The sequence below is a fragment of the Marmota flaviventris genome, chromosome 1, assembly GCF_047511675.1.
Source record: "Marmota flaviventris isolate mMarFla1 chromosome 1, mMarFla1.hap1, whole genome shotgun sequence".
Taxonomy (NCBI): domain Eukaryota; kingdom Metazoa; phylum Chordata; class Mammalia; order Rodentia; family Sciuridae; genus Marmota; species Marmota flaviventris.
Window position 1 is genome coordinate 163,321,434 of NC_092498.1, and position 14,121 is coordinate 163,335,554.

A 14,121-nucleotide genomic window follows, 5' to 3' on the forward strand; every position below is an offset into this window, starting at 1 on the left:
ACCACATTTTACCCTAACCACATTTCTTTGCAAACAGCATGCTACTCTCTGTTTATATTTATATATTGCAACTAGAGATTGAACCCACAGCACTTAATTACTGAGTCACTTCCCCAGAGTTTTATTTATTTATTTATTTATTTTAATTTAGAGTCAGGGTCTCACTCAGTTGCTTAGGGACTGGCTAACGTGATGAGGCTGGTTTTTAACTTGTGTTCCTCCCATGTCAGCTTCTCAAATCACTGATATTCAAGGTATGTCCCACTGTACCCAGCTCACTTAATGGTTTTTCATAGGGATATTTTGTGTTTCAGATTTTATACTCTTCTCAGGTGATGTGTCAGTCATTTCTCTCATTCCAACAGTTGAATCTCTTTGCTGTTCATGCTTTACTGTGCTGTGCAGAAGCTTTTGGTTTAATGGAATTATACTTCTCTTCCCTGTCGTTTTATTGTCATAGCCAAAGGACCATTACCTAGAGCAATCTTGTAAAGTGTTTCTTCTGTGTTTTCTTTGTATGTTTTGCTCACAAACTTATGCTCTTCTTTCTTTTTTTTTATTTTAGATTAAAAAATAGCAACTTCATCTGCTTGTGTTGTATAGCATGATATTTTAATACATATAACACTGTGTAGTGATCATATTTGTCACCTTAGTAGGATGGGAAGAGATTGGTAAATGGGACCCCAGTACTCTCTTCCAGGAATTATACAGGTTCACCTCTCAGTGTTACATTTTCTCCTCTTTGAGTTGATGTTTGATATGATGTAAGATAAATTTTTGTTTTCTTTCTTCCCTGTGCAGATATTGAGTGTCCTCAGCACCTTCTGTTAAAGAGACTAACTATCCTTTATTCATTCTGTATTATTGGCCCCATTCTCAAAGATGATTGTGCAGTGAATGTCTGGGCTTATCCTTGTTCTCTTTTCTGTGCATTGGTCTATATGTTGCTTTCTATTTCAGTAAAACAGTGTTTTAATTCTTGTATTTTGTAATTTATTTGATTCTATCTTTTTGGAATTTGTTAAAATTAGCTATACATAACAGTATAATGCATTGACACAGCATACATAAATGGAGTATAACTTCACATTTTTTCTTTTGTACATGATGCAGAATTACACCAGTCATGTAATTGTATAAGCATGCAGGGTAATAATATCTGATCCATTTCATGATCCTTCAAAACCGCATACCTCTTTCCCTCCCTTACTAACCTCTCTATAAATCAAAGTGTATTTATTCTTCCCTAGTGCCTTCCATTGTGAATTAGCATCTGCACATCAGATAAAATATTAAGCCTTTGAAATTTTGCTATTGGTTTATTTAGCTTAGCATGGTATTCTCAAGTTACATATGCCAGCAAGTGGCATAATTTTATTATCTCTAGGGTTGAGTAATATTCCATACACACACACACACACACACACACACACACACACACAAACATACAGCCACACACAGATATATATATCTGTGTGTGGCTGTATGTGTGTGTGTGTGTGTATGTATATATATATATATATAATTTATATATATTATATTTATATTATATATAAATGTTATATTATTTATATTATATATAACATTTTATTTATTCATTCATATGTTGAAGGATACCTAGGTTGGTTCCGTAGCTTAGCTATTGTGAATTGACCTATTGTACATTGATATGGCACAAGCAATGTATGAGTGTACCTTTGCCTCCCACATTCTCATGAACAATATTATTGCTTGTATTCTTGATAATTGCCATTGTGACTGCAGTGAAATAAAATATTGAAATAGCTTTGATTTGCATTTTTCTAATTGCTAAAGATGATGGTCTTTTTTATGTGTTTGTTGATCAATTGTATTTCTTCTTTTGTGAGGTGTCTTTTCAGTTCCTTCATCCATTTGTTGATGGGTTATGTCTCTTTTTTTTGGCAATAAGTTTGTTGAGTTCTTTATATATCTTGGAGATTTCTGCTCTATTTGATGTGTTTGTGCTAAGGATTTATTCTCCCATTCTGTAGGCTCTCTCTTCATGTTATAGATTGATTCCTTTGCAGAGAATAAGCTTCTTAGTTTGAATCCATCCCATTTTTTGATTCCTAATTTTACTGTTTGTGTTTTAGGAGTCTTGTTCAAGAAGTCAGGTCCTAAGCTAACAGGATAAGGATGTGGACAATTTTTTTTGTTAGGGTCTCCATTCTCATGTCTAAATCTTTTATCTACTTTGAGTTGATTTTTGAGCACAGTGAGATATAGAAGTTTAATTTCATCTTTCTACATATGGATTTCCAGTTTTCCCAGCACCAACTGTTGAAGAGGCTTTCTTTTCTCCAATTTATGTTTTTTTCACCTTTGTCTAGTATGGATTGGTCTATATGACTTTTGGCACTTTTTTTCTTCTTTTTTTACTATGTCTCTGTAGTATAGTTTAAGGTCTAGTATCGTGATGCCTACTGATTCACTCATTTTGTTGAGAATTGCTTTGGCTATTGTGGCTCTCCTATTTTTTCAAATGAATTTCATGATTGCTTTTTATAGTTTTATGAAGAATGTCATTGGGAGATTAAAAGGAATTGCATTGAATCTCTATAACTATTTTGTTAGTATCACCATTTTGACTATGATCATTCTGCCTATACAAGAGTATGTAACATCTTTACATTTTCTCAGATCTTCAATTTCTATCTTTAGTGTTCTGTGGTATTCATTGTAGAGGTATTTTACCTTTTTTTTAGTTTGATTCCCAAGTATTTTATTTTATTCTTTCTTTTTCTTTTTGAGGCCATTGTTAATGGGGTGGTTTTCCTAATTTGTTTTTACATTGGATTCATTGCTTCATTGCTGCAGTCCGGCTGCAGCAAACTAGCGGGGGGGGTGGGGGGGTGGTGACTGGGAGCTGTTTACTGTAGGACAGGAGCGGTATTTATACATTCCACACAGCTTATCTTATTAGCATAAACTAGATACAGCAGTCAACCAATAAGGAATCTCCACACTTAATGGCTTGCTTTTGTTACTTCACAAACCACTTCCTGTGGCATTTTGCCAGGCGCCATCCAGACTTGTTTACAGACTCTAGAATTTCTCTGGCAAAATGCCAGGTGCCATCCAGACTTGTTTACAGACTTGAACACTTCATTATAAAAATTCATTTGGTTTCTGAGTGTTTATTTCATGTTATACTATTTTACTAAATTTATTAGTCAAGAAAGTTTTCAGGTGAAATTTTTTGGATTTTCTAAATATAGAAGCATGTCATTAGCAAATAGTGATAGTTTGATTTCCTATTTTTCTATTCATTATCTTTAATTCTTTCTTCTAATTGTTTTGGATAGAGCTTCAAGGATGATGTTGAATAAAATGGCAAAAAAGGCATCTTTTTGCTTTTTTTTTTCAATTTTAGAGGTAATGCTTTAATTTTTTCTCCCTTAATAATAATGTTTGTGAGGAGCCCCCACAGAAGGGCCAGGCACAGAGCCCACTGGCAGGGTGGGCCCAGGACTGACTGGGCAGGGGAGGGGGTGGGAGACCCCAGGACAAAGGCCCTGGCCAGCCTCCCCCAGCGGAGCCAGCCTTCGGTGCAGCAGAGGGTGGAAACACTTTTCTATGGTGATGAGGCACTGAGAAGCCTGGGCAATAGCATTAGTGGCAGTGGCAGCAACTTTGTGTCCCAGGCCCATTTGTCCCTGAGGCGCCAACATGGGCGGCAGGCAGCGTGGTGAAGAATGATGCCCTGAAGCTGAGCCTGACGGAACAGGTGCCAGCAGAGCCAACTCTGGCCCCCCATCTGCAAACTGCACACACAACAGGTGCCCCCTGACAGCCTGCTCTCCAGCCCTACCTGAGGCTGCTGAAGCTCCCCTCTCCTGAGCTCCAGTGCCTCATCATCCAGACCAATGGGCTGGTTACCACTACACCGAGGAGCACACAGTTCCTCTACCCCAAGGTGTTGGCCAACGAGAAGCAGGAGTTCACCGAGGACTTTGTCAAGGCCCTGGAGGATTTGGAAAAGCAGCACCAGCTTGGCGAGTGTGCAGCCCCACTGCTGCTGCTGCTGCTGCAGCCTCTGCAAGAGGACCCTCTGTCAGGCATCAGGCGCCACACCCTCACTCCCGAGCTGACATCGGTCTTCAGGAACCTGAGCAGCTACAGGGGTGGGGCCAGGGGTGCTGCAAATGTCCCCTTCACCTCCAATCCCATTCCCTTCTCCCCGTCACTGCCCCCGCCCGCGCACTGGGGCTGCCATGCCTAGCTGTGCTCAAGGATGAGCCACAGAAGGTGCCCGACTTGCCAAGCTTCAGCGAGAGCCTGCGGATATCGCTCATCGACATGGACACATAGTAACACATCCAGGCTGAGCGCAATGGGCTGCTCAACCGCATTGCAGCCTCCAAGTGCCCCAAGGGCAAACTGGAGCATCTCTCCCTGGAGGAGAAAGTGAAGAGGTCAAGAGCCAGAACACGACCTGGAGTCCACCGGGAGCCTGCTGACTGAGCAGGTGGCGCAGCTCAAGCAGAACGTCTTCAGCCATATCAACAGTGACTGCCAGCTGCTGCCCCAGCACCAGGTGCCTTTGTACAGAGCCCAAGCACTGGGTGCATGCGCGGCCCCCCTCCTTGAGGGGCGGGCTCACAAGGGGAGGGAGATGGCGTGAGCGCCCTGGACTTGGGAGGGTGCAACCCTGGCGACCACCTCCCCGAGGGTGCCCAGGACTCGGAGAGGGCCCGGTCCCCAGGGATCCCCATGGGTGCCCTGGGCTTGACAAGCTGGACCCCCTGCTCCTTTAGGGGGGTGGAGTCCATGACCTCCATGCCCCCTGCCTCTTTTCCCTGCGCTGCTGCCAGGTGTTGCACAAAGCCGCAGGTTGCCCCTTCCTACACACCACTGCAGAAGGGGTCTCTATGGGGCACAGCCTCCAGCCTGCCTTTTCTTTTTCTGTTTTGCTTTTGGAAAAGAGAAGAACAGAGTGTTAGATTCTGCCCCATTTATGTTTCTATTCGTGAACAAATGGTTGTGTGTCCCTGTGTGTTTCCTTGATTTTTTTTTTTTTAAGAAATGGGAAAAAGAAAAAAAAATATTAAGCCTTTTCCCTGTTCTCACTACCCACTTTTGTCCTTCCAACACCCCTCCTCCCTGCCCTTTTTGTTCTTTGTTTTTGTTTTGCTAGGAGTCCACATTCCTGTTTGTAAACCTTTGTTCCCTGTTTTCGGTTTTCAGTAAAGTCTCCTTACTCCAAAAAGAAGAAGGAGGAGGAGGAGGAGGAGGAGGAGGAGGAGGAGGAGGAGGAGGAGGAGGAGAATATTGTCCATGTGTTTACCATAGATAGCTTTTATAGTATTAAGACATATTTCTATTATACATAGTTTTCTAGTGTTTTGACTATGTATTTAGTCAAATGTTTTTTTTTTTTTCTGCATTTATTGAGATAATTTTTTGATTCTTGTCTTTACATCTATTTAATTAAAAATATGTTTATTGATTTCCATGTATTGAACCAACCCTGCATCTCTGGGACAAAGCCCACTGATCATGTTGTACTATCTTTTTAATATGATTTTGTATGCTGTTTGCCATAATTTTATTGAGAATTGTGACATCTCTGTTCATCAGGAATACTGGTCTGAAATGTTCTTTCCTTGATGTGTCTTTGTCTGGTTTTTGCATCAGGTTGATATCAGTTTCATAGAATGAGGTTAGAAGGTCTTTTCTATTTTCTATTTCATAAAATAATTTTAGAAGAATTGGTGTTCATTCTTTTTTCAACTTCTTGTAGAACTGGGCTGAGAATTCCTCTGATCCTGGGTTTTTCTTAGTTGTTAGGCTTGTGATAATCCCTGGCTTGTGAGAATTAATGTAATATACTCAAGACTTTATACTTTAGAGGAGAAATGCCTACTCTAACATTAGCCTGCTTTAGCAAATGTTAGTCCTCAAATAACAATATTTTTTGAACATTTTTTGTTTTCCCCAGAAGACTGACATCTCCAAGACTCCTTTCTTTAAACATGTATGTGAAAATGTGTATGTGTGTGTGTGTGTGTGTATCCAATGTTTTGTTATCACTTGGGTAAACTGCATTAAATAACACAGTCATCACATCAACTTGGGTACTTTACTCAATCTTTTTAGCCCACATCTTAAATTTTTGATCCATACAACACTTTTAGCTATAATTTCTATCAGAGTCTCTACATGGAAATATGAAATAATGAGATAAAATATTTTAACACTCTAATTCTCCAATATTATAAAATTTATTTCTAATTGAATTTAATGTTATTCATACTTCACATAATTCTCCTGAAATAAATATAAAAACTTTGAAATAAACAAAACACAAGGATATCAGTCAAGGGAAGTGACAAAGACCGCATGAGAGCAGGATGAAGATTATAAAACATTTCTGAATTAAAATCTAAGTTCCATGAAAAGTTGAATCAATATTTTTCATGTGTGTGTATTGAGATAATTACTACACTAAGACATTTAGGTGTTTGTAGAGTAGGAGGATATAAGATACTATTGCAGTGTTAAGAAATAGGGAAATAAGAGGAGCTCTATCATGAACATCATGTTGAATTTTGCTGAAAACCCAAATGTGAAGCCTAGAGATGTTTTGTAGAAAGCAACAAAGTTAAGCAAATAGATCATCAGTTTTCTTGTTTCTGAGTACAGACTAGAAGGTAATAGTTTACACACATATTTGTAACAAATTCAATAAAATGCTTCATTTCAAGGGAAACCAATAAACCAGGCTGTGGTTGAAGGAACTATCAAGTTCAACTTGTTCAACTGTCTTTAACACATCTATAACCGAGAAGAAAAAATGACTATTTTCCATGAATAAACTCAGTAATAACAAAAAGTTTTCTCAGATAAATGGCTACACTTTGAATAATGTTGCAATATTCATTAACTCTGGTTCTGCTTACAGAATAGTCTCACAGTTCCTGAAAGATTCATGGGTACAAAGAAATATATACCAAGGGCTTATAGTCTTCTTCAAAAAAAAAATTCATTTTTTTCCAAGATTTGACCATCCTGACATCAATGTGTGGATTCAGATATTTGGGGCAAAGCTGTACTCTGATGATCCGGTTACCTTTTTCTTTTAAAATTACAAAAATTTCTGTAGAAAATGTTTACTTTACCCAAACACCCAAAGTCTGTTGTCATTCTTTGAAAGAATTTAAATTGTCTTTGAAGAGCATTTTTTTTCTTGAAAGTTTTCAATGAACAAAATCATCCTTTGATATTTGGGTGAAAAATCAGTGAAAATTCCTTTGAAAGTTTGAATACTTCTCAGAAAAAGATAAAATACCTTTCTCTAAATTATTATAAACTGCTCTTATTACAGAAAAGTCAGTAACGTAATAGAAAATAATTTGGTATTTATTGGTGTTGTCTTTTTTTTTTTTTTTTTTTTTTTTTGGTTGTTTGGTTTTGGTTGTGTTCCTCGCAAAACAATGTAAGACCTCTCATTAGACCCTGGACATGTATGGCTTGTTGTATAAGAAAATAAATTAATCAAACAAACAAACAAAAAAACTAATGTTTTATGTGAGTGTGTATACTTTTAAAATATATTTTTCAGGTTTTTCAACTAAAACCAATTCAGAGTAATGACACCTAATATAAATGGATATGCCTCCCATAGAGCTTTATTTTCCAAAAGACTAGTTTGTGAGAAGTAAATATGAAGAGTGAACTGAGACATCTTCTCTTAGAAAGAAATCGACGAATGAGTGGAAAGTGAGAGATAAGAAGGAAATAACCAATAAAATGAGGAAGGAAGAAAATAGAGAAGAGAGAAAGGAAAAAAGACATTTGACTTTTAATTTTTTTTTTCATTTGGGAATGAAGACAGGTTAAACAACTTCTTCCTGAGGGAGCCAGTTTTCCTTCCAATTACTCCCTTTCCATTATAGTCCATCTTCTCATTCTCTCCCACTCATCATGTTGAATATATAGCAGATATACATTGTGATTATGAACTAATCTGTGCTTGAAGATAATTTCTTCAGCCACTGTACAGTCCAGCTTAGCCATGGGCAGGTAGTTTAAGAACTGTGAAAAAAAAGAACTGTGGTTGCCAATCATGCAGGATTTTCTTTTTCCCATTCTAGGAACCAAAATGAGAACCTCTTTTCTGTTAACCTTAGCTGAGAATGTAAGCGAAGGTCCTGACTGGCCCTGATTATGTCCAACTCTACTAAATATTGTTGTGAGCGTAATGGAACTTGATCTGGACAGAAATGACTCAAAGTCCCTGTTATTTGTTTGGGGTAGGTTAGTGTTAGTAACTACCAAAGCTCAGAAATGCAAGATCTACCTGAAAAGGGTTAATTTATTAAAAAATGAAGAAAGAATATGGAGCTCTCAGTATTACCAAATGCCTACTATTTATCAGATCAATTGGACTGTGTTTCTCAGTAATATCACCCACAATTTATCTGGCCTTTAATGTGTATCAGCACACCTCTTTACTTGGACTATCTTTATTTATTTCAATCAGAGATTTGTTGAGTAAGAAAAAGATAGTACTCTCATTTTATAGGTAGCATATTGGAAGTGAGGTAGACTTAAAAATTCTCAGATAATTTTCACATGAATATGAGTGTAGTAAAATAAGTTTAGAACATCTTTTCCTTAGTATTCAAAGAATTACCACCTATGTAGCAGAGTGATAAATAACCATTTTTTATTGATGTAAAAGCATCTTTTGAATGTAAGGTACTAGTTTATTCACTAAGGACTTATGTTCACTGTTCTCTAAAAAGATAATGAAAATTGTAAAAATAGAAAAAAAAGAAAGAAAAATAAGGTTGTTGGAAATTATTTATTCTTAGTACAAGTTTTATTGTTGAGGACCAGTCCTAGGGCTGTGCGTGTTTGAGGCAAGGAAAATCAGCAAACCTTCTCTGATTGTTTTAATGAACAGACTTTATTTTAAGAAAAGTTTTAGATTTACAGGAAAATGAAGCACATAGTACCTTGATACGATACGCCTTCTCTTATTTAGAGTTTTCACTACTTTTTTCTTTGTATATGACTGAGAAATATTTGATATAAGCAAAAAATCAAAATATTTTGCCAATAGTTTTGGTATTAAGTAATTATTAATGGCAATGAATAGTTTAATTAGTTATTAAAACACTAATTTTACAGTTTTTAAAGCATTGACAAAGAATAATGTCAATTTTCTTCATGATGGTGTCTTACAGAGTATATTCACCACACCAGAAGTCCCTGTTCTTCACCTCTTTAGCATCTTCTACTCTCCCTGATTTCTTGACAATGTTTAACATTTTTAATGTTTTGACTTTTACATAATGTCACAAATATGGCATTTCAGACAATATATTCTTTCTGGCAAATATAAATGATGCCTACATTATTTTTATGTTTGATAGTAAATTTCATTTTTTTTAAGTTTTGAATGACCCTCCAGTGTATGGATGTATCACAGTGTTTACATTAATAACAGGTAAATAGCTACTAAAGTCTCTTAGCTGCTTCCTGTTTTGGGCAATCATGAATGAAGAAGCTGTGGACATTTGTATGTGGGTTTTGTGTAGACTTAGTTTTTAATTCCATTGAAATAACACTGAGAAATACAATTAATGAACAATATTAAGTGCATATTGTAATTTTAAGAAGCTACCAAACTGTCTTCCACAGTGGCTCTCCAATTTTGTGATCCCAACAGCAGTGTACGAGAGTTCTTCTTGTTCCACATCTTTGCCAGCTCTTGATATTGTGAGGTTTGAAATTTTGTAAATTTTTGTAACCTGAGTTACAGCAGGGGTCTGCTGGTGGTGGGAAGGCCTGGGACCTACTCTGGGCTTCAGCTACCACTCAGGTCCTCGAGGCTGAAATGGGCCAGGATTGGCCACCATTGAGTGTCTGTTGGTGGCAGTCTGTCCTGGTCCAAACCTGAGGTCTGGAGGGAGCTACTGGATGGAGGAGGCAGGCCTGGGCAGAACCTGAGCTCTGGCGCCAGTCTCACGATGAGTGGATGGACTCGGCCTACCCTGGGCCCCATCTCCTGCACAGGTCCTTGCAGTGGCTCTGGACTGGATCTGAGCTCCTGACTTGGTCTGCCGGTGGACAGAGGCAGTCCTGGCCAGAATCCCAGCTCTGGGGAGGGTCAGCCAGTGGTTCTGGGCTGGACCTGAGCTCGGTGCAGGTCTCCCAGTTGAGGGAATGATGCAGTCTTACCCTGTGTGTGGCCTCCTGCGCAGGTTGGTGGGGGCAGATCTGGACCGTATATGAGCTCTGGCAGGCGTCTGCAGGTGAGTGAAGTGGTCCTGGTCTGGGCCTGAGCATCCTGCTGGTGGTGGGAAGAAACCGGGCTACTCTGGGCCCCAGCTCCAGTGCATCTGGGAAGGGCCTGAGCTGGGGCAGGTGTCTCTGGACCTTTATTTTATTCATTTGTTCATAGGTAGTACTGAGGATCAAAGCCACTGCCTCACATGTGCGAGACAAGAGCTCTATCACTGAGTCACAACTCCAGCCCTATTTGCTTCTTCTTGACCTTTAATCATGCTATTTTTTGGTTCTATATCATTTGTTCATGCATGCATCTGGATTTTAACAAGTAGCTATTTTGTGATATCACCAGCAATGCTTCAAAAGCTGGCTTCAAATGAGACCTTGATCCTCAGCCCGATTCCACCCCACACATCCATATCACCTCTGGCATAGGTGCAGAAGAGAGATGACTAAGACATGGTCCATGACTCTCAACTTTTGGGAAAAATTGTTTTGAAGAGGTAAAGGGTAAGGCGACACTTGACAGAGATCTGCAGAACGCAGAGCAGGTATGTTTTTGAATAAGATTTTGAATAAGATGTATTGATAAAATTTGTTTATTTCCTTTTTGCTGGCATTTATATATCTGTAATTTGTTTTTACTTTTTCTTTTTGGAACAGGGATGGAACCCAAGGCTTTGGGAATGGGAGGCAAGCACTTTGCAGTTTTGCCATTGAGCTGCTTCCCAGCCCATTCATTCATTGTCAGCGTGGGAATTTGGGGCTGCTTCTATGAATGAATCTACTATGAATATTAAAAAGAGACTGACCAATGGCGTTAGTATGTGTCCAACCCAATTAGCATAAGTTTGGACCAATAGCATTGGTACTTTTTTCAAGTCCTAATTAGCATAAGTTTGGACCAATAGCATTGGTACTTTTTTCAAGTCCTAATTAGCATAAGTTTGGACCAATAGCATTGGACCAAGGGCTATATAAACCCCTTGGAGGTTGTTCAGACTTGGAGAAGCAGCAGAGGTCGTCGAGGTTGGTGTCCTGGATTTCGCCGGAGAGTCTCCAAGAGTCCCGCGCCGGAGAGCCCCGCGCCAGAGAGTCCCCCGCCGGAGAGTCTCGGAGAGTCCCCCGCCGGAGAGTCTCGGAGAGCCCCGCGCCGGAGAGTCTCGGAGAGCCCCGCGCCGGAGAGCCCCGCGCCGGAGAGCCCACGGAAGTTTCACTCTGGTTTGGTTCCCAGAGATGATTCTTCGACTTCCAAAAGACTGCTGAAAGAAACAAGACATGGTTGAGGATCTCCTGGGGTCTGCTGCAGCGCTGGATGGAATGGCCCGCCATAAGGAGGTAGGTAGGACTCTTCTCTGCTGCGGAGGCCGCCCCACCCCGCACGCAGACCCCTACCTGCCAGCTTAAAGCCATGGAGTCTCATCTTCAAAATCTGGTTTCGAGGTATTGTTATACGTTAGGTAATTAGCGTCTAAATATTGAAACTTGTTAATTTTAATTTCTACTAGTGAAAATTATGAGATTCATAAATAATAGAAAAATATTTCTCACAGTTCTGGAGGTCATAAGCGGGAAAAGTCTGTCCCAATAGTTATGTCATCATTTCACAGAATAATGGGAGAGACTAACTTACTGTTAAAAGACCTTTTTCTTTCCATTCATTTGAAGTTGATTTCAGTGCTATCAAAATGTTTAAGGGAACCTAGGAAATGTTTCATTTTATTAATTTTTATTTATTGGTTGTTTTTATTATAAAATCCGTTTTTTAAAAATTATTTAAGTTGTTAATGGACCATTTATTTTATTTTTTTTGATGATTGGCTCACAGCGGCCCCAGCAACATCTAGCTGATTGGCTCTCAACAAATTCAGTACTGAGAATTAAACCCAGTGCATCACACATGCCTAGGCAAGTGCCCTACCACTGAGCCACAATCCTGGCCCATAGAATTCATTTTTATATAATCAATATTTGTATAGTTAAGACACCTTATATATTTAGAATTACATTCTTAGGATGTACATGGTGGTGGGATTCACAGTGTTGTTTCCACGTATATACATGGGAAAGCTGCATTAGAGTCTTTCCACTGTCTTTCCTTTGCTTATGCCCCCTCCTTTCCCTCCATTCCCCATTGTATAATCCACTGCACTTCTGTTCCCATCACCACTCCTATTGTGGGTTAGCTCCCACATATCAGAGAAAACATTTGTCCTTTGTTTTTTGAAAACTGGTTTAGCTTCAGTTACCATGATTGTCTCCAGGTGACAGATATTGTAGTCATAATTTTTTTCTGCAAATTGGTATGTTTTCTTTAATCTTCTTTTTAAAAAAATGTTCTAATTCTACAGGACAATAGAATGCACTCTGACGTATATCATACATAAGTGTAGTATGATTTCTCATGCTTCTGGTTGTACAGGATGTAGCATCACACTAGTCATGTATTTGCATATGTACTTTGGAATAAATGTCTGATTCATTCTACTATCCATTCTACCCAGTGTACACCTTTCCCTCTCTTCACTTCTCTATGCAGTCTAAAGCAACTCTATTCTTCCCTACCCCCCCCCCCCGCCCTTACTGTGATTATCATAAGCATATCAGGGAAAATTTTCTGGGATTGGCTTATCACTTAGCATGATAAGCTCCATCCATTTACCAGCAAATGTCATAATTTAATTCTTCTTTAAGGCTGAGTTTATTCCATCCTATATATGTGTGTACAATTGTTTATGTGTGTGTATGTGTGCATTGTGTGTGTGGTGTGTGTGTGTGTGTGTGTATATATATATATATATATATATATATATATATATACACACACACACACACACACACACCATACACACATGTATTATCTATACTCATACACACCACATTTTCTTTATTCATTTATCTGTTGAAAGGCACCTAGGTTAGTTCCATAGTTTAGCTATTATGAGTTGAGCTGCTGTAAACATAAGGTGGCTGTGTCATTGTAATATGTCGATTTTAAGTCGTTTGTGTATAAAATGAGGAAAGGGATAGCTGTGTCAGATGTTGGTTCCATTCCACGTTTTCTGAGGAACCTCCATACTGCTTTCCATAATGGTTGCACCAATTTGCAGTCCCAGAAGCAATGTGTGCATGCAGCTTTTCCCCACATCCTCGCCAACATTTATTGTTACTTGATGATTGTATTCTTGATAACCATATTTGTGACTGGGGTGGGATGAAATCTTGGAGAAGTTTTGATTTGCTTTCTACTAATGGCTAAATGTTGAACATTTTTCATGTATTTGTTGCTTCTTCTGTGAAGTGTCTGTTAGTTCCTTAGCCCATTTATTGATTTGGTTATTTGTGGTTTTGGTGTCATGTTTTTTGAGTTCTGCATATATCCTGGAGAATAATGCTCTGAGGTGCATGTGGTGAAGATTTTCTCCTATTCTTTAGGCTCTCTTTTCACATTATTGATTGTTTCCTTTGCTGAGAAGAAGCTTTTTAATTTGAATCTATCCTATTTATTGATTCTTGAAATTACTTCTTGGAATGTTGGAGTCTCCTTAAGGAAGTCAGATCTTAGGATGACATAGTGAAGATTTAGGCCTACTTTTTCTTCTATTTGGCTCAGGATCTCTGTTCTAGTGTCTAAGTTTTGATCTATATTCAATTGAGTTTTGTGCAGAGCGAGAGAGAGAGGGCTTTACTTTTTATTTTATGTGGCTCTCCAATTTTCCCTGCACCATTTACCATTTGTTGAATAGGCTTTTTTTTTTTTTTTTCTTAAATGTATGTTTTTGGCACCTTGCTCTAGTTTGAGATGACTGTTTTTGGCACCTTGCTCTAGTTTGAGATGACTGTTTTTTGTGAGTT

The 14,121-nt window shown here is 38.7% G+C and overlaps 2 pseudogenes; both read left to right on the plus strand.

Moving 5' to 3' along the window:
- The window catches only part of LOC139706401 (transcription factor JunD-like), a 46,744-nt pseudogene extending 41,387 nt beyond the window's left edge, over positions 1–5,357 (plus strand).
- The window catches only part of LOC114083707 (transcription factor JunD-like), a 303,997-nt pseudogene that overhangs the window by 53,027 nt on the left and 236,849 nt on the right, over positions 1–14,121 (plus strand).